General features: G+C 43.9%; 1 protein-coding gene across 7 annotated transcripts in view; it reads left to right on the forward strand.

The window, feature by feature from the left end:
• DMD (dystrophin) overlaps nucleotides 1-21431 on the forward strand; it is a 2449111-nt gene that overhangs the window by 1968797 nt on the left and 458883 nt on the right. The gene's annotated exons all lie outside the window — the stretch shown is intronic.

The raw sequence follows: 21431 nt of genomic DNA on the forward strand, positions 1-21431 counted from the left end.
CCTTTTTATAAATAAATAATAAAAATAATAGTAAAGAAGTAGTGGGTCTGTGAAGAATTGACAGGACAGGTGAATTCAAAAATTACAAATCTTTGTTTGGACACATGTTTGGTGAAGGTTGCAAGGTTGATGTGCACAAGCTAGGCAGGTCCAGAGCTCCTAGCTTGGAGATAAAGATGTATTCTTCATCTCCTTAGCCTCATCTTGACTAGAACTTGAAGGAATCATGTTAAGTTAGATAAGCTAAACAGAAGAACAAATATGAGATGGTCTCACTCATAGGCAGGATTTAAGAAACAAGGACAGAAAAGGGAAACACAAAGTGAAACTTGGACTGGGTGTGGTGTACTGCACCTAAGCAAAGGACTCTGGGGAGATAAGGATGAGAGGGGCTTGTTGGGTGAGGTAACTGAGTTCCTGTTGCTTGACAGTAGTGAGAGTGTTCTGTAGATATCTATCACAGGGTTATGAGAAATTGTACCCATGTGTCAACAACAGTGCTATAACTTATTAACCCTTTAATACTATGATTTTTTTAGATCTCTTCTTCCACCCTGGTATAGAAGGCATGCCTTTCCCAAAGTTGATCTCTGTCCCACTGTGAGTAAGCTAAATGTGGTCAGAGGAAAATTCTTGCTGTGACTCTTGCACGAGAAACTTTAATTCAAAATGCTAAGTTTGCCACTTTGATGTATCTTAGAGTGAGCTTCTCCGACTCTCAACTTATTGGATATTTGCATACATAAGAACTTTAAGTCAACGTGAGAAATCGAGCACACTAATGTAGTGCTGGGTGCTTGGATTGCAGACCAGTTTCATCTTCTTCAAGTGTTTTGGTGTTATGTTACAGTCTGTAAAGTAACATGATGTAGACGGGAAACTGACATAGTGTCTGCTATATGAGCACTGACAAATGAGGGGCCTATTTCTTATCATTAGGGTGACAGTGCAGAAGGTGATATGTTTCCGAGACCCCAAGTAATGAATTAAAGGTCTCGTGCATGTATAATACCGCAGCCCCATTTTTTAAAAATCCTGTTGATATGTCCTTAAATTGGGGAGAAACATGGAGAGAGGGAAACATGCCCAATCACTGCTCCACCATCCATTGAGCGCCTCCTAGTGTCCATGGCACTTCCCTGTGGCACTGTGGTTTTAGCACAGGGCCTCGTGCATAGTAAGCTATGCACTCTACTGATGAGCTGTTTGCCCCAATCTTAATACATTTCCAGTGACATCTGACAGCACTGAGATTGCCTCTATTTTAAGGGAAAATGTTGCTATCACTCAACTAATGGTAATCTTGAATCTATAACTGGCACAGTTGAAGGATGCCCTTGTAGTCATAGCATGTGCATTGTCTTGGGATGGATGTGTGGTGTGCAAGGCACACACTGAGTCACACTTGGGCAGGCTAGGAGTGGAGTTAAACCGGAAGTTGTGTGGCAGCTTCAAATCTGACTTCCTGCGGGGGTGGGGGGTGGGGGGGCGTGTCCTTGCACTCCACCCTGCAGAATGTTCTGAGGTTCTAGCTTCCTGAGCCTGTGAAGTGGGAACTCTGACCACTCCTCCATTCCACCCCCCAAAGTTTCTATTGTTAGCACACAACTTGCTGAAGAGTACATGACTCATTAAAGGACTGCTGCCTGTTCATGCTGGGCTGTGTGTAAAACAGAGCAAAGGGAAGTGTTTGGAAAGTGCTGTTATTTCCCAATCTCTTCTTCCTCCCTGGCTGCCTAATTGGCCCACTAGTCACCCAGATATGTAGTAAGCCCGGGGATAACAGCCACTGTGGGTTCATCTGTTGATGCCACAGGAGCCTGAAATCATTCCTGAGCTCTGTTTTATTTATTTATTTTTTTTGCTTTGTTGTCATCCTCAGGGCTTCGCTGCACCAGTTTGACTTTTGCAGATAGACCAAGGGAGATAGAGACAGGGAGAAGGGAGAAAGACACCATAACACTGAAGCTTCCTCCAGTGCAGTGGGGACAAGGCTTGAACCTGAGTACTGCTGGTCCTGTTTTTCTCATTTTTAATGAAAACATAGCATTATCTATTATTATTATTATCATAATTAGTTTTTTTGAAAGATTTTATTTATGTATCAATGAGAAAGACAAGAAGAGAGAGAGAAAGAACCAGACATAACTCTAATACATGTGTTGCCGGGGATTGAAATCAGGTCGTCATGCTTGAGAGTCTAACGCCTTATCCACTGTGCCACCTCCTGGACCACCTACTTGGTTTCTTGAGGGGAAGTGATGATCTACAGGCTAGGTGCTGCCACATGTCATGTGTACAGTGCCTTATTCCTTTGAGAGGTGTCTGCCACTATTCCCACCACCACTGTGGATGGAGTACTAGACTGTGAGTGTGAGATGTGCCCTCTGTCACCAACCAGCCGTGGCTCCTTGAGGAAATCCTGAAAATACTCAGTGTCCTCAAAGGTCGTTAAGAGTTGACACTAGATGATCTCTAGGGCCCATTTAGCCCTGGATTTCATGTGTTAGGTTTTTTTTGTTTATAGTATCAAAATATGCAGTATTACTTTGTTCACATTAGACCTAGTTTAGTGTGTGTGTGTGTGTGTGTGTGTGTGTGTGTGTGTATATACGTACGTGTACTTTGCCACACATTTAACCTAGGTTAGGACTGCAGCACCAAGTAGGAGAGTCATAGAACTGGGAGAATATCCGGTGCAGTGATGGCTTTCCAATTGTCTCTCCCTCTCTGCATCTCTAACTGGATGGAAAGGTGATCCAATAGTAGTGAAATCACATACATACATAGCCCAGCTCCACCTGAAAAACTATATGTACATAACAAGCCACTGGATTTTTGAAAAGGCTGTTTCCTCATGTCCTTGTCACTGGTCTAAATGAAATTGAGTTTGTGAGCCTGCCTAATCCTGCTGCCCTGGCCACCTTGTAAAGAACTTAGCTTTGTGCCACCGCAGACAGTGCCGATGTAATGATTTAGGCAGCATCGTCTTCTTTCACCATCACTCTTTGTTCATGCTTAGAGACTCCAGTCTGTGGCAACTAGAGAACTCTGTGCCTTCCTTGGCATTAACAGCTTCTTTTCTCAGAGTGGTATCATTACTCAAAGTGTGGTTCCCAGGCCAGGAACCCCAGCATCCCTGGGAGCCTGTTAGAAAAGTGGCACCTCAGCCTCCATCTTAGAACTGTTGTGGGCAACTCTTGTAACAAGACCAGGAGTTTGCATACACCTTAAACTCGAGACATCGCAGCACCACACGTACCTGCACATGGAGTCAGAGGCAACATCAAAGAGAAAGAAAGTTGTGGATCTGGAAGTTTGCAGGAGAACAATTACAAACACACAGAATTTGTAATATTTAGAATGAAAGCTAAGCACCATGCCACCATGTTTGTGTTCTAGTGTGTCTACAGCAGCCTGAAATAGAGAGCTTACCCAACATGCTGTCACCTAATATCTTCAGAGTCCTACCCATCAGCGAGAGTGGCCAGAAAAATACAGGGCAATGGGGAAAAAGTGGATAGTAAGATGAGCAGGGATACAACTCGAAGAAAGAGTAGTGAGTGAGTAGCAGTGTCCGCAGCTACTGAGAAACTGACAGTGCTTCCTGTGAACAGTATCCCTTGGCACTTGAGCAAGTAAGAGGTTCAAGATGACATGGCATAACTAAGGACTGAGAATAGAACCAGAGCTCATATGTGACACTGGTGAGTTGTAATTTAGGAAAACGCAGAGGATGGCTAGAGGCGAAGCTACGTGTAGGGAAGCACAGTCTGTCGCCCCTGACAGAATGTCTGGTAAAAGGCTGGTTTCAGAAGGTGAGGGCTTCTCCTGTGGAGGAGCAAATCACTGGCAAAGGCAGTCTTGGGTTGGTCTCTCTGTCTTTGCTTCACTGGGGCCCTTTGGGGTACTCTTCCTAACTGACCTGTCCTTTCTTCTTCCCAAAGGCTTCTTCTTTTAGTGTAGCTATTTAAGAATGTTATCTAGTGACTGTGGAGATGACTCAGTAGTAGAGGACCAGACTTTCAATGCTTCAGGTCTCAGGTTCAAGTCCTGATACTGCATGAACTAGAATGGTGCTCTGCCTCCCCAAAAAGCATGAAGCTTTTCCCCCAGGGGAGCATATCAATTTTATTTTATTTTGTTTTTATTAATAAAAAGGAAACATTGACAAGACCATAGGATAAGAGGGGTACAACTCCACACAATTCCCACCACCCAAACTCTGTGTCCCATCCCCTCCCCTGATAGCTTTCCTATTCTTTATCCCTCTGGGAGTATGGACCCAAGGTCATTGTAGGATGTAGAATGTGGAAGGTCTGGCTTCTCTAATTGCTTCTCCACTGAACATGGACATTGACAGGTCCATCCATACTCCTAGCCTGTTTCTCTCTTTCTCTAGTGGGGGCAGGGCTCTGGGGAAGCAGGGCTCCAGGAATCTTTTTTTGTTGTTGTTTAATGCTGATGTGTAAGACCTCATGAGAAATCACTCAAAATATCTGTGTCTCTTCCATAAGTGCAAGATGTATGCATATTATTGTGTGTTCCTTTCCCCCTTGTCTCCTATGGGCCCTCTATTGATTATTTGTGAAGCCCTGGAATTGCCCCGAGGGTGCACCATGGTTTCTTTCTTGCCCCAACAATGGGTATCTTCTGGTAGCCATCTATTCTTTGGTACCATCATTTTGTATTTCTCTCTCTCTCTCATTTTTCTTAGCTAGAATTCTTTCTTCTTATCATAGGTGAAATGGAAATTGGTACACCTCCTGAAACTTCTTTAAAAGATTTGCACAGACGTCTTTGGCAGGATTTCAGTCTGCACTCAATGGCATTGAATTGCAACCAGTCACCTACCATAGGCAGATAGCAGGGGGCATTCTGCTTTATTTGGCCCCTTCAAGGAGATCTGGAGGTGCAGTTGTAGGAGGAAGAAGGAATAAAGGAATTCTAGAGGCAGTAAAATAATGGAGAACTTAGCTTAGGAGAGCAGGAGGCCTTTTTGGTACAGTAATAAGAGTGCCAATAATATCTATGCTCTCCATGTACAAATACACAGAGTGAAGGAGAACATGGTCTACCTTCCAGCAATAGAAAATTCTGTCTAATTAGATATTCACCTAAAGAGTCAGCCTCTGCCTAATACGTATTATTATTCATAGATTACCACTCTTCAGAGATATTCATTCTATTTTAATATTATCTTTCTTAGATGCTTCACAACACACTTTGTTAGCCTCCAATATTTCCTGTCATTTTTATAAGCAGAATTATTCAGACTGAATCCAAGGGAATGAATCAAAGAGTAGGCCTCCATCTTCCCAATTCTGCAATATTTTTACTCTGGAGTGTCAGAGGCAGCTTGGAAAGAGAAGTCACCTAAGGATAGCTGAAGGGTGTGTGTATTGTGGAGAAGTGGAAACCCCAAGCCAGTTGATTTTTCTCCTAATCTGTATACCACCTCTGTGCAAATTTTGTGTACACATAAATAAGAACCTCACATTTTTTTTTTTTTTTGGAGGGGGATTAATATCCTGATTTTTTTTTCCATTCTCTCCCCTACTTTCTGCCTTTTCTCCCCCTTCCTCCTCCTCCTTCCACAACTGAAATAGTAACTTATCAGTAAGTGAATCAGGGCAATCATTCTGGGATTGTGTTTGATTGATGGAATGGGGAGAAAAAATAATTTGCTCTCTGCCCTTGTAGGTTCTTGGCTGAGAATGTGCCCTGTAATAAAAGACAAGCAGAAAAGCAAACACAAATCTAATAATAGGTATGCCTCCTGTATTCATAGGAGAGACTGGGAAAACTTACCTCTTAGAATTGGCTGAAGCCACCATCTCAAATAACATCTCCAGGTGAAGACCAAGGATGCTGGGGGGCTGGGGGGATCTGGTGGAGATGGTCACAGGAGGAGCACAGTAAACCTGGGCAAGGTCATTGAGCAGATATCAGCCACTCCATGGAAAAGAGTTTCCAGAAATCTGGTCATCGTTCTCTTTCTGGAACACAGAGGGGACACTCAAAGAGACAGGTACTGAGGTGATCATTTTGCTTTTCCTCAATACACTCAGTTAGCCAATAAGCATTTCCTGAGTGTTTGTTAGACACGAACCCGCTGCATTAATGCTAGATGTAAGGATGACAGGTTAAAAAACAGTTGATCACAGGGAACCTAGAGGTGTAGTCGAGGAGGTGAGTGGCATCAGTTCCAATACAACGTGTTATGGGTAAAGGCAGAGGTGTGTGTCAAGGTCTGTCTGTCCTGACCTAGCGGCGCTGTCCTGGAGACACTATTGGTCAGTTAAGTTGTAGCATTTGGGGTGAGAGGACGTTGAGGGGAAACCTACTGCTTCCATAGTGATAATCTTTAGATAATTCCGTGCAAAACAGTGTTTGCTTCATGGGTGCTGCTAAAAGCGCTTAACCCACTGCACTACCATCCAACCCCCTTTATCTCCCTTTCTGTCTGAAGAAATGGGGCCAGAGCAGTGAAGTACCAGTGACAACAGCAGAAAATGTCACAAACGTTACCATAAGCTACTGCAATTTGTATATTTAATCTGCACTGGCATTCAGTGATAATGTATGTTGAAATATACTTCAAGATCTGATTCTTTCTCTTTTTCTCTCTCCCTCTCCCTCTCCCTTTCCTTCCCCCCTCCTCTCTCTCTCTCTCTCTCTCTCTCTCTTAAACCCGAACACTGCTCAGCTCTGGCTTATGGTGGGATTGAACCTCAGTCCTATGCATGAAAGTATATATATATATATATAGACACACACACACACACACACACACACACACACACACACACACACACATATATATATAACCACTAACCTATGTCCCAGACTAGACCCTTTGGTTCTTTTTTATGATTCTTACCTATGCAAATATTGGCATTCAAAACAATTGAGTAATAACCTTCAATGATGCTTAAGATCTGGATTTATTTTTACATTATTTTTAATGCCATCGAATGACTCATATGTGGTTTTTTCTAATGTTCTTTGAGTGGCTAAGTGAGAGTGTCACCAGAATATGATGTCTCTTTTTTAATTTAATTTATGTTTATAAAATGGGAATATTGACAAGACCATAGGATAAGAGGGGTACCATTCAATATAGTTCCCACTATCAGAACTCCGTATCCCATCCCCTCCCTTGAGAGCTTTCCTCTTCTTTATCCCTCTGGGAGTATGGATCCAGGATCATTGTGGGGTGCAGAAGGTCTGGCTTCTGTAATTGCTTCCCTGCTGAACATGAGCATTGCCAGGTCGAATCATAGTCCCGGCCTGGCCTGTCTCTCTCTTTCCCTAGTGGGGCAGGGCTATGATGTCCCTTTTTGAATTCAAAGTCTCCTTAACGGTAGGCCTGTTGTTGCCCCTCCCAGAACCCTTGCCTAAATTTATGTGGATATGCCAAAGGCATATGCCACCAGTGCTTAGAAGACAACAGCAAGACCCTTTTATGGCTTTACTCCCTGCACAAAACCCTCTCAGGGTATAAGTGACTTGTAACTTGTCTGTGGTGTGCAAATTACGGTTCTCTTATGTGTATCTCTATCCACTGAATTCTTCATTATGTCACAACAAGTTGGTTGCTTAAACTTAAGAGGAGACAAAAATAACTTCTCCTCTACCCTTCTGAATTCTTGACTGAAATACTCCTTTGTCATAAAAGACAGATTAGCAGGAGGAATATAGAAGTCTGAAAGCATGTATACCTCCTGCCTGAGCATATGAGTGTGCCACTAAAGAAATCACAGGAGCAACTATATAGAAAAGAAGGGGGCGTCTAGCTTGGGAAGCTTGGCAGAGCAAGCTTGGAAGGAGAGGAAGTAGGTGTTTGTTGCCACTAATGCCATCTCTGGGGCTCAGAGCCTACACAACTCCAGCATTCCCTATGGCCCTTCCTTCCTTCCGTCCTTCCTTCCTTCCTTCCGTCCTTCCTTCCTTCCTCCTTCTTTCCTTCCTCCTTCCTTTCTTCCTTTCCTCCTCCTCCTCCTTCTTCTTTTCCTTCTTCTACTTCTTCTTCTCCTCCTCCTCCCCCTCTCCTCCACCTCCCCTCCTGCTACCCCCTCCTTCTCCTCCTCCCCCTCCTCCTCTTCCTTTTAAATAGAGGTTGAGAGACAAAGAGATAGAGACAGAGGGAGGCAGGAGAGGGGGAGTGACATAGGACTGTTCCACCATTTATGAAGCCCCCCCCCCCCGCAGGAGGGGACAGGGGACCTCAACCCTGGTCCTCGTGCATGGTGATGTGTGTACTCTATTGGTGAGCCACCATCCTGTCCTTGGGGTTCTGCTTTAGGTAGGGTAATGTAATAGTCTGTGCATATTTGAGTTTTCCAGGAAAATCTTATATATCAAAGAAAATCAACATGTCGCCGGGTGGGCATACAAAGAACACTTGCTGTGAATACAGAGCAGAGCCACATTTAGATAGATAATAGCAAGTGGTTAGATTAGAGGAGAATGCTAAGGCCGTGGCTCTAGTGGCCATTCAAATCACCTTGAAAGTTGCCTATCAGGCCAATGAGTTCAGAGTCTTTAGAGAAACTCAGATAATTAGATTTGCTGTTTGTTTGAATGCCTAGAGATTCTGATGCAGCTAGAGTTGAGCTTCCAACTGAGGTCTTTGACTCTGGAAAAAAAAAATCTCTCCTTCCAGCAGAGGTGAGAAAGCCACGAGAAGGCTTGTACTGGCAAGCTTTTCCAGTCTTTCTTCACCACATGCGGTTTTCCCAATGGAGATGGGCAAATAGTTGCATATGCTAGCAAAGCTTGCTTGCAGAAAAATGTCTCCTCCCACACATTCTGATCCCATCTTGACACCGCATAACTGTCAGCAAAGGCAATTTCAACAATGAGCAAGTGGGAGAAATGACTACATTTCATGTAAATATGGATGCATTCAAAAGCAAGAGGACATATGTAATAATACCATTTAGAATGTAAATGAAGGCCAGTCCTTAAAATAGGACTCCTCCGTAATCGAATTTCTCAGCAGTGGAAAGCATTGTCTTGTCTCCACAACGATAAAACATATGGCTAAGAAAATGTTATTTAACAAGCCTTAAGATTTGAAATCTGACTCTATTAATGCACACCATTATGTATGCTTCTAATTAAATTAGAAGAGCAACTATAGCTTGCGTTCAAATTTTAAAGGTAATGTAATGGCTGTGGGATGTCACTTATGCGATGCTTGATGAGCTTCACTGTATAGTGATTTTTAGCACACTCAAATACTTAAATATCTCTTTCTTTGTTTGTTTTCCCTTTCTTTATTTCTTTCTTCTTTTGTCATTTTTGGAGCTTCTCCACTCTTGACCAGATTTTTTTTGGAAATAAAATGAGTGACAGAGGGAGAGAAGAAAAGACACCACAGCACTGAAGCTTCCCCCAGTGTGGCAGGAGCCAGGCTTGTATCTAGGTCAAGTGTGTGGCAAAGCAGGCACGCTCCCAGGTGAGATATATCTTGCCAGCCCAGATAGCTCTGATGTACTGATACAGTTAATATGTAAAACAAAGAACAAGAGCTGGAGAAATAGCTCATTAGGATAGTGTGCTACTTTGCCATGTGCCCAACCTAAGGAAGCTTTGGTGCTATAGTCTCCCTACCCCACCCATCCCCCCTCTCCAGAGAGGGTATGTCGAAAAACAGGATGATGCTTAGTGAAGCAAGTAAGGAGGTAAAGGACAACGACAGGATGGTTTCACTCATGTGGAATATAGAGAATTGAACATATGAATATGAAAACAAAAATGTCAACCTCTATCTAAGTCTGGGGGAGAACTATAGTGGTTATCTATGGGGGTGGGGATGCAGACCTTTGGTGACCGGAGTGGTGAAAAAGAAAATAAAAAGACTACAGTGTGAACTATTAATCCCTCAATAAAAAATGATGGCACATGCGCACACACACCTATTTCTGATTCAGCTGATTTGGGATGAAATCTGGGAATTTGCATTTAATTTTTTAAAATTTATCCTTTTTTTTTTCCTCCTCCAGGGTTATTGCTGGGCTCGGTGCCTGCACCATGAATCCACCGCTCCTGGAGGCCATTTTTCCCCCCTTTTGTTGCCCTTGTTGTAGCTTCGTTGTGGCTATTATTATTGCCCTTGTTGACGCAATTCGTTGTTGGATAGGACAGAGAGAAATGGAGAGAGGAGGGGAAGACAGAGAAGGGGAGAGAAAGATAGACACCTGCAGACCTGCTTCACTGCCTGTGAAGCGACTCCCCTGCAGGTGGGGAGCCGGGGGCTCGAACCGGGATCCTTACGCCAGTCCCTGGGCTTTGCACCACATGCGCTTAACCCTCTGCACCACCGCCCGACCCCCTTAAAATTTATCTTATCATTCACCAGGGCCTCAATGGCCTCTCCACTCCAGCCTGTCCACTCCTTTCCCAGAGTTCTTTGCTTTGGTGCAAGATACCACACTCAGTCCATGTTTGAAATTGGAAAGAGTCATGATAAGTGAGATTAGCTGAAAAGCAAAGAATGAATACTGGATGAGCCCACCTCCCAGATAAACTCCTTTTTACCTAAACCCCCCTTTGTTCTAGTAAGAAGGCTGCATGGAGCACCACAGTGGGCACAGGCATTGTGATGTTGTAGTGTTAGTGGACCTCATCGCATGTGGGCGACAGGCCTCGGTCCGTGCATGCGTTGATTACCTGCAGACTACTAAAGCATGCTTTTTAAGGATCATTTGGTGCCCAAGATTGCCCTCTGTGTTGGAAACAGTTCAAAGGAAAATTCCAAAGTTAAAATGAGGTGAAAGACTTTAATATCCGATTGCATGATTAGACAAGTAAAGGGAAAAGGAAATTATTAGCAACTCTATCTTTAAACACCACGGACACCCAGGAAAGTCATAAATAGGATGCTTTGTGTTGGCAAACCAGAGGCCTATTCTAGCAGGCCTCTGTGTTTATTGTTCCATCTCTGACCATTTAATTCCACAGAAATGGACTTGCTGTCATCGTGCCCCGCCCTTCCCTAGCACAGGGCCCCCATTCTTTGTAACAGTAACTAACTGAGTTGGGAGAAGAACATAAAGAGGGAAGTGTGTATTTATAAGGATAGAGATGCAGAGCATGGAACCCTTCTATTGTGGGTCTCAGGCCAGTGGGGGGCCAAGGGCAGAGTGTGGTGGGGGATCTGGAACATCAGTTGATTCTATCTCCAGGGGACTCCTGAGGTTCCCAGGCCATCCTGAGGATGGCAAGTGTTCCTTCTCACCTTCCTTGGGTGAAGCTTAGCTGATTCAGAGTGTGTCAGCCCCACTACATGCTTCTAACCTGCTGCGCAGTTTAGAGATTTCAAAACAATCTCGAATGGAAACTACGGCGAGTATCTGCGCTGAACCAAATACTCTAGCTTTTAGGTGGTGGTACTTACTGTATAATCCCACACAGTGTCCTGATCAAATGCTGTCAAAGGTTTATGAAGTGAAGCACTCATGAAAGCTATTCTTCTGTTTTATTGCCACCAGAATTATCACTGAGGTTTTGTGCCTGTACAACGAATCCACCACTCATGGTGGCCATTTTTTTCTTTCATTTGCTAAAAGAGAAATTGAGAAGGAAGGGGAGACTAGAGAGGAAGAGAGAGGAACACTTGCAGCACTGCTTGATTGCTCATGAAGCTTTCCCCCCTGCTGTTGGGGATTAGGGGCTTGAACCTTGGTTCTTAGGCATAGTAACATGTGCATTCAGCTGGGTACACTGACACCCAGGCCCCCATAAATGAATCTAGAAGAATTTACATGATAGTAAGCCATGACTTCATTGGTGTGTATTTGCAGGCTTCTTTTCTTGTAGATTGTTTTCTGAAGTCATGGATTTTTACATAATGGAAACATATTTCTTTGTGGCAATATCGAATATGCAGAGAAACCTCAAAACTAGGTGGCATGCTTTAAGAAAAAGGGCACAGAGTACTTCTCGCTGGCATAGGAATTTTGAATTCTATTTGTTTTTTTGTGGCTTCAGGAAAGATTATTCTGGGAATAGAGAATTTCATTTGGGAAACCTAGCACACACACAGTTTTCTCAGTAGCAGAGTTAAAATACTGACTTCGAAGGTTCATTTGAAAAAGCCTACAGAATTTGTGCATGTTGGGAATAGCTTTATATTCTTACACATTTCACTCAGGACTTCTATTCAAGGCAACAATAACTTTGCATAGATCTTGGCTATTCTTTCACATTCTAAAATAAGCCATTCCTGCAAAATTGTTACTCCCAGCCCTGATTTTGTGATACTTCAGACCATCCTTAATTCAATCCCAAGAAGAGTCAAAAAATCATTCACTTTATCCTACATCCTAAATGAGTGAAATACAAATGGAACTGTGAAAACATGGCGGTTTCTCTCTTGCTCTGCCAATTCACTTATTTGCATGTGTTTGCACAAAGCCCCTTCCTTCACTTTTCACATCTCAGTCACCATAACTGCTAAGTTCAGAGGTTTGCTCCAGATCTGGTGACTTTCAAATTCGACTTCAAGGCCTTCTAGAAGTTCTACAGGGTGCCTCAGATGCTAGAGGGGAGAGGAAAGGAAAGGAGTCTGTCAGAGGGGCTCTTTTTAAAGTTCCCCTACCCCCCACCATAGCACGTTTTATTTTTTACCTCTTTCAACTACCCTGCTTCTGAGCATGGTTGCACTTTAAAGACAAATTTTACAACTGAACAAGTTGGAAGGAAATGGGGGGGGGGGGGAACAAAACTAAGCCTGCCGATAATTCATTGCTTTAAAAACCTAGGGAGTCAAAGACTTGTAATTGAATTAATGGTTCCAGAAATTCTCTGCTGCTCCTACACACAGTGCCCAGAGTACAAAAGAGGGGCTCAAGTAGCTTCTCTCTGCTCAGCAATGTCAAACCCGGTTCCCTGCACCACAAAGCCTCATGTCTGCCATGGCTATAGACAGACTGCTGAGTCTAGGGGTACATGAGCCTGTACCTCTCTGCAGAGTCATGTTTGTTTCATTACAAAGCCAGCCTTCCCCAAATAGATATTAATTACCTTCTGGCAGAGAATTTTTTAGAACATAATTCTTAATTACATCTCCAACTATTGTGTGATTTGACCACTTGGGAACTCGAAAATAACAATATCCCAAAACAAAATAATAAACCAAGTCTTTGGAATTTAATCTGAATGAGTTTGCTCCGGTGGCAGGGTGATGGCACACCTGGTTGTAACACATGAAGGACCCAGGTTCAAGTCCCCGTGCCTCACTACCAGAGAGGAAGCTTCACAAGCAGTGAGGCAGTGCTGCGGTTATCTCTCTTTCTCTCTTGTTATTCCCCCCTTTCCCTATCAGTTTTTCTCTGTCGTATCAAAGAAATTGAGTCCGGTCAGCACGTTAATTTCAGAAGGAAAGGCATGGTAACTCTGATCTACGGAGCAGCAGGCCTCGTCTGCTTGGTGCTTTGGTGCTGGATGTGGTGAGTCTCAGTCATATACATAATTCTGAGACTACATCCACGAGAGACGTTCTTTCAAAGAAGCGATTCCTAGTCAACAGCTAGAATCTCATTCCTTTAGAAGAGAAGATTGACACAGCATGCTCAGGTGCCCAGGGTTCAAAGCCAAGTTCTCTCAGAAGCTCAGTTGGGGTCCCGAGGTGTAATCCAACCCCCAGCAGAGCTGTCTGGCCTGAGAGACTCAGGGTGTAAGGTAGTGCTATGGGAGAAACCACAGCCCAAGGAAGCACAGTTCATGCCCATGGGATATTGGGAGGAAGTGGACACAGCGTGTGCCAGCTGTTTAACATAGCACATGGAAAACTGTAGTAAGGGCTCAATAAATGCTTCGTGAGGGGCCAGCTGGATAGCTCACCTAGGAGAGTGCCTGCTTTGCCGTGTGTATGGCCCAGGCTTGAGCCTCATCTGCCACTGCACTGGGGCAAGCTTCAGTGCTTTGTTTTCACCTCCCCTCTCTTTGAAAAAGTCAGTCTGGAGCAGCGAAGCCCTAGCAACAACAAAAACTACAACAAAATAAACCCACACTTGGTGCTCCGAGCTCCTGTGTTTGTCTTTTTGTTGTTACAAGGCTCAAGGAAAGAATGTAGCACAGGTGGGCCCAGGGCTTCTGATATTTAACCAAATGATTATTTACTCATGATTGGACACAACCTTTACTGCAGGAGGGGAAGGCAGTTGGAAAGGATCCAGAAAAGGCCAGGACAAAATAAATAAGATGGCCATACCTGAATCCCCGCTTTGTAGCTGAGGAGACTCTCAGCACCTTAGCTCCCGTTGTCCACGTGAATGGAGATGATGGCTGCAGCCTCTCAGGGCTGCTGCTGGGAGAGGACAGTGAATGAGTTCATTGGCCTCAGTTAGGACCAAATCTGGCTCACCAGAAGTACAAATGGCTCTCGGGCCCTGTCTGCTGGCTGGTGCCCAGGTCCAGATTTCACCCTGTAGTAGGCTTAAGAAGCTTCTCTATCTTTGGCATGGCTGCTGGAGTCCAGGGCACCGGAAGGCCCCAAGGCTGTTGTCAGAAACCACATGTGCCCATTTCCACAACTCTGCTGCTATTTTATCATGTTTATTTTTCCCACCTGGAATACTTTTTTTTTTTCCAGGCGAGGAAGAGAATAATTACTGCAGCTAGCACGCCACCATTTTTCACGACCTATTTGCAAAAAATTGCTATGAGAATGTATCACTCCTGTGTAGAAACAGCATAAGGAAACTGATTTGAGAAATGGTGTAGAAAGAAATATGGCTCTGAACCTGAAACGAGTGGCAGAAGGCAGCGACAGAAGGGATTAGGGTGATCAGGATGAAGTCTGGAGCGTGCGCTGGGGTGGCAGTGGCAGCGGCTGTGCTCTTCCTTCATCCCTCTTCCCTCACCTGCTCTATGCTGGCGAGAAGCCTGGGGTCTGGGGCCTGCACTGTTGCAGGAGAAAGCTGAGGAAAGAGGTGTTTTTTAGGCCTATTACTCACAGCTGAAGGTCCACTAGCACTTGTCACAACAGACACACATGCACACACGCACACACACACTATTTATTTACTAGATACACAGATAAAGAAAGAGAGGAAGGGGAGATAGGGAGGGAGAAAGAGAGACACCTGCAGCACTGCTTCACTGCTTGTGAAGCTTCCCTGCTACAGGTGGGGACTAGGGGGCTTGAACTTGAGTCTTTGCGCACTGGAATGTGTGCACCTTGCCCCGTGTGTTGAATCTTCTAGGAGACCAACTCAGACCTTATCCCAGCACATTCCTCTCAGATTTCCCATTTCCAGTAAACGTATTCTTCTCTCCTCTCAGCCAGCCTTGAAATCACTTATGGGTGTATATACACACACACACACACACACACACACACTTACTAAAGTATCAGTTTTCACATACACAATTAGATGCATCTAAATTCATTTTTTTAAAATGTAGGGCCTGTAAGATAGTGCACTTGGTAGACCCAGAGTTTAGCCCAGCCCCAACTCTACCAAAAGAAGCTTTGGTGCTATGGTGCCTTTCTGTCTGTACCTTTTGCCTATTTAAGGGGAAAAATAAACAGTAGGCAGGCCTGTAGTAGTGAAGATTCAGTGATGACAATAAAACAAAACACAAAAAGAGCCAAAGTAGTGTAATCTTGGATGAGGGATGTAAATCAGTGGTAGAGCTTATGCCGCCCTTGTGTGAGGTCCTGGGTTCAATCCCCAGCTGTGCAGACAGTAAATGCAAATGTGGTCAGTCTCTCAGTCTCAGGAGCCCCCATTTCAAGTCCTCAGCACTTAGCTGCAGATCGTAGCTTAATGTATCAGCACAGCAAAGTTGTAGGTCATAGCAGGTGCTTGCTGAATGAATGACAGTATGAAATTGTCGGCAGTTATGTCAAACTTGTTAGGTTCCTGCCCATTCCCTACCTCGCCCTCCGGAGAGTCCACTTCGGTGTCACTAATTGATACTCTTCCTTACTTCTGGATCAAACCAGTTCTAGAAAGTCAAAATTGATTTTGACTTTCCAGCCTCAGCATTTTAGCACTGTTCTCATTCATACCTACAAGCTGTTTCTAATTGTTGATCATGTTTCTCAACCTCTAAACACTGCACAAGGGTCCTTTTGTCGACTGTGTGATTTGTACCCAAGGAGGGCTTCTGAGCCGTAAGGGATTATAAGAACTACCTGGCTTCCTTCTACTATTCAGAAAGGAATATCCTCAGGCAGTTTGCATGTGGAAAAGTTGCATTTTATTTTCTTTCAAAGTTTCCCCAGCCTTGAGTCAGCCTTGGGTTGGCATTTGAGAGAAGCAGTGTCTCTTGGTTGGTCAAGAGCATCTTCTCTTGCTATACTCAGTGGTGGGGAAACAAGGAGAGTCAGCTGGGTTTAGAGATTAGGTGAGAGACTCAGAAAGTCAGAAAGTCGTAGCCCATCTCCTGTTTATAAAAACCTCAAGTGAAGACACCCATAAAATCTCCAAATAAATGGTGTTTTACTTTTCCTTCAAAATCGCAGTGGGGAAAAGGATACTTTTGACTTTGCAAGTGAATGAAAGTAATGAATCCTGATCACCAGGTATGAGGTTAAGCTGATTTGCTTATCCAGTGGAGACGTGTCTACTGCACGATGATAAGCATCTTTCAACTATCAGAAAACCTGTAACTGAGCGCTGTCGGGGTGCACGTGGTTATTACTCAGTTTGAATGTGTCTTTTCTATTTGCAGTCATTTATTTAAAAAACATGCCAATGTGTGAAGATGAAATGCACGTGTCTTTCTATCACAGTCTAGTGTTTACTTTCTATATGCAATTTGGATACAGAATGGCTGTAGAAAATTATCAGAGCCCTATTGCTCTCTGCCTCTGGTCATAGTCACTGCCCACCCATGACAAGTTCCTTGGGCTTCCTTTTTTTTTTTTTAACAGTTGCATCCCTGTTCAATGTGTGACCTTCACTAAAACATTACAAGCACAAAGATAAAGGGCTATGTCTATACTGTTTTACACTGTAGTCCAGTGCTTAGCACCATGGATAGATCCTTAATTGATAATTTAGTCGATTCCAATTCCCATGTCCACCTTTTTTTACTGGGACAAAAATCTCTGTGAACATTCTACCCCCACCTGTGTAGAATCAAGCCCAATATGACATTGCCGAGAATGTGTTCTCACAAGCCAGCCTTTTTCTACACTGCTCAGCCTGACTTCCAGTGGCCCCAGCTGCTTATAACATTAGCCCTTTGGGGGGGGTCCACATGTCACTATATTTTATACGGTGGCTTTACGATGTTGAAAGCTATTTCCTGCGATCAAGCTATGTTTTCTGGTAGCAATCTAGATTGATTTACGCATGTGACCCAAGGCAGGAAGTTAACCTTGAAAAGAAGTTAAAAATTTTAAAAGTCATAGATCACAGGGCCGTGGATTTATAATTGGTCTCAGTAAGGGATCTAGCACCCGGATGCAAAGGAAGGGACATGGGCTGAGGTGGGGGAGGGGGTAGTCGCGGGGGCGGGGGGGGGGGGGGAATGACAAAATAATGACATTTACTTGAGCAAGTTACCTTACTTTTCTGGACCTTGGTTTTTCTCTTTTGGGAAACAAAAGCATGAATTAGGTTGAGGAAGGACAATTAAGTATATCTCTCCCACTTCTTCATTCGCTCAGGAGAGGCCTCACCCATCAGTCAATGCACTATCAGGATACTTCTCTGGACATTGTAGCCACCACCCTCTGATGTCCTTAGCATAGAGGTGAGTCATCTCTGTTAGCCTCAGGCTACATGACCTTTAAGATAATCGCTTGGCTAAAATTTCTAATAGCTCTGATAAATTGATTGAAATCCAAGGGCCCAGTAGAGTCATTCCTCACCATCAAGACAGTATGAAAGGAAAGAAAGAGGACTGATTTCTCTTTTACTTCTACTTGGGGTAGCCACAAGTTGCTCAGCTTATAAAGCATGCAGCTCACGGTGCAAGCGGTGCCTCTTGGGCTTATTCAGTGCACAATCTGAGCAGCTGCTCATGGCCCTTTGCTTCCATGAGTTCATTTCTAAATAGCCATGCTTCTGTTCTCTGGATTCTGATTTGTTTCATTTTATATATGGTTTCCTAGAAGATTTATGCTAAGTGGAAAATGCCACAATAGAGGGGCATTTTGATATTTCATGCTCTTTATTATAAAAACTGCTCACATAATTATCGTTCTTGATTTAAACAGAAGCACATGCACTGGAACTCACAGGATATTAGCCCTTGCATATAAAACACTGAGAACAAAAAATAAATGACTGATGATTGGAAGGGAGTGTGGTGGAATAGTTCTCTGACAGCAAGCCTGAATTTATTCATGCATTTATTCCATGGATATTGATATTCCAGACACTGTGTGAGACACTGGAGATAGATCAGTAAATAAACAAGATAGGTTTGGTCTGTAGACTAGTGAGGGAGGGGAGGACTTAAACAAGTACCCACTCTGTGCCAGGACTATGCTCTGAGAGTTCATAGCAATGACCTGCCCTGCTTTGGAAGAGCAAGGAAAACTTTTCCAAGGAAGCATGCCCTTGACCGTGCGTGACCTGAGGGGCAGGAGTTTTCCAGGTCAGGTTGCAGATTTGGAGGAGATATGTCTTGAGCAGAAGGAAGAGTGTGTATAAAGACAGTGAAAACTTTCATGGCAGGTCAACATACTCAAGGAATCTCAGTGGACTAGAGGCAAAGTTATAGTTTTAGGCCACCATCAAAGTCAGGTTGTTGAGGTCAAAAGATGCTTTAGATGCAGTCAGGTGATAGCAAACAGTAAGTAGGAAGTACACAGATTTTCTAGCTATCTAGAAAGTAGAATGGATGCTGTTATTCTGAGTTATGGTAGGAGATTAGAGGAAAGGTTAAGTCATTTATCTAATTTGGCCAATCAAGTAGACAGTGGTGACTTTTAATTAGACTTTTTACATAAGAATTAGAGGGTGTTTCAAAGAGAGAAAGGATGGTGGGACTGGGGTGGAATGACATTAAGTTCACTCTTGCTTGTGCTAATTTGATTTGTCCATGGAACATACAGGTGGCTATGTCTACAGTGGTTGCTGGATGTGTGAACTGTCTCTTTGGGAAAAGTTGTGAACTAGAAGTATCTCATTGGAATTGGTTATGTATACATGAAATTAAAATCTTGCAAGGGTTAGAACTTGTTGAGGTCAACACTTGTAGATAAAGAAAAGGAGAAGACCTAGGACTGAATTGGGGGGGGGGGACCAACATGTCAGGGATAAGCAGAGAAAAATCAAATTAAAGTAGAGTCAGGGGAATTAGCAATTCAGAAGGTAGGGGAGAAACCAGGGAAGAGGGTCAGGAGAAGGAAGACTAAAGAAAAAGTAAGATTCAGTGATGTCAGGAGTTACAGGAGAGCCATCAAAGATAAGACTGAAAAGATTCCATTAATTTAGCACCAAGGAGGATCATGATAAATTTCAGCTGTGATTTGAGAGACTGGCGGTAAATAGGAAACCAAGATTACAGTGGGCTGAGATGTGATTGGACCCGGAGAAAAATCAGGGAGTGAGTATGAAGCAATTCTCTCAAGACTTGTGACTGGCATGGGAAGAAGAGAAAGACTAGAGGAAACAGAAGAGGTGATTAAGGGCAATCAGAAGAACATGGTCTCAAGACTAGAGGGACTTGAGAGCATGCAAGTGGCAGCAAAGAGAAGAGGATCGAAAGGAAGAGGTCAAGGATGCAGAGTGAGGAGGAGGAACAGTGACACCAGAGAGTAATGAAAGAGCATTGTAAGTTTGGCGAAAGGCTTTGACAGGGTCCTTCCATTGGATTCATTTTCCTTTTTGTAGTAGAAGGAACAGTCAGATGCAGAGTGGCTTTAGAATGATCTCAGTGGCTTTAGAATTTGACAGTGGGGGAACGGGTGGTAGCCCCAGCAAGTTAAGTGCACATGGCACAAAGTGCAAGGACTGGCATAAGGATCCCGGTTCGAGCCCCCCAGCTCCCCACCTGCAGGGGGGTCGCTTCAAAGCGGTGAAGCAGGTCTGCAGGTGTCTGTCTTTCTCTCCCCCTCTCTGTCTTCCCCTCCTCTCCTTTTCTCTCTGTCCTATCCAACAACAACATCAATGACTCAATAACAATAACGGCAACAAAATGGGAAAAAGTGGCCTCCAGGAGCAGTGGATTATTGTGCAGGCACCAAGCCCCAGCGATAACCCTGGAGGCAAAAAAATATCTGACAGTGAAGGAAAACAGTAGTGTAAAAACCCAACAATAAAAAGCACTGCGGTCTTAGAGGAAGTGTATATGGCAGAACCAGTAAGCAATGTGATTACTTAATATACATATACATACACATAACACTCACATATATATATATTTTAGATAAAGACAGAGAGAACTTGAGAGGAAAGGGGGGGAAGAGACACACCTGCAACACTGTTTTACCATTAGTGAAGAGTTTCCCCTGCAGGTGAGGACGGGGGCCTTGAATTAAAACCTGGTCCTGGCACACTGTAATGTGTGCGATCATCCAGGTGGGCCATCAGCCATCCCTGAAATTCTTGTTTTTGACAGCTTTAAATCAGTTTCACTGCTTCAAAATTTAGGAAAACTGTCTCAGAATATTTTTCTGCCTTTATTTCCATCTTTCCCTTCTTTTTGTCCCCCTCACCTGTCCATTTGAAACCATCTCAGCTTGGTAATTAAATATGCCCCAACTGCTATGAAATCTACTGGTAGAAGACAGTGCAGAACAAGCTTTGACTTTTGGTTTGTTAAGTTGTTACTATTAATCCTAGACCCTAGGAGTCCCTTGCAGAAAAACGAAGGGACTATAGTTAGAAAAAGGAACATTTTCAATCACCTCATTAATTTCAGGCCATGTGGCTGGTCCAGATAGATAATACAGACCAGGATAAATGTTCTTTGAAAGCTGAACTTCCAGCATGGGTTCTCTGCCTCATGGCAGAGAAAGAACCCAGTAGCTACCCAATCTCCTCTTAACTGGTTGAGTTTTCAATGTGAACAGTCTTTACCCTCTAGCTAACGTGTAAAATTGAGAAAGATGGTCTCTGAAGGCTTTTTCACTGTGCCCTTGGATCTTCACTGGGTTGGTATTGTCCACTTCCCCCAGGGCTGCGCTGTAATTCTCTGAGAGAAGGAACCCTTAGCCCAGGCCAGGACACTGTGTACCATGTTTATCCCTGGGGCTGGCACCTGCCCATCTGGCCTGAGCTCAGTATATGTGGGGCAAAGCAAAGCATGTAATCATGAGTGAAAGGGCAATGGCTGGTGGGTGTCATGCCCTCGCACATATGGAAGTGAGGAGAATGGCAATGACATGGGAAAGTGGAAGACGGAAGGGGTTACAACAGTCATGCATTCCATCTGATGGTTCTCAAGAGAACCCAGTGCTCCGTGACCTATTGACCTGTCACATGACCCACCCTCCTTGCAGACCAGGG

This window comes from Erinaceus europaeus, chromosome X, assembly GCF_950295315.1.
Source record: "Erinaceus europaeus chromosome X, mEriEur2.1, whole genome shotgun sequence".
NCBI lineage: Eukaryota > Metazoa > Chordata > Mammalia > Eulipotyphla > Erinaceidae > Erinaceus > Erinaceus europaeus.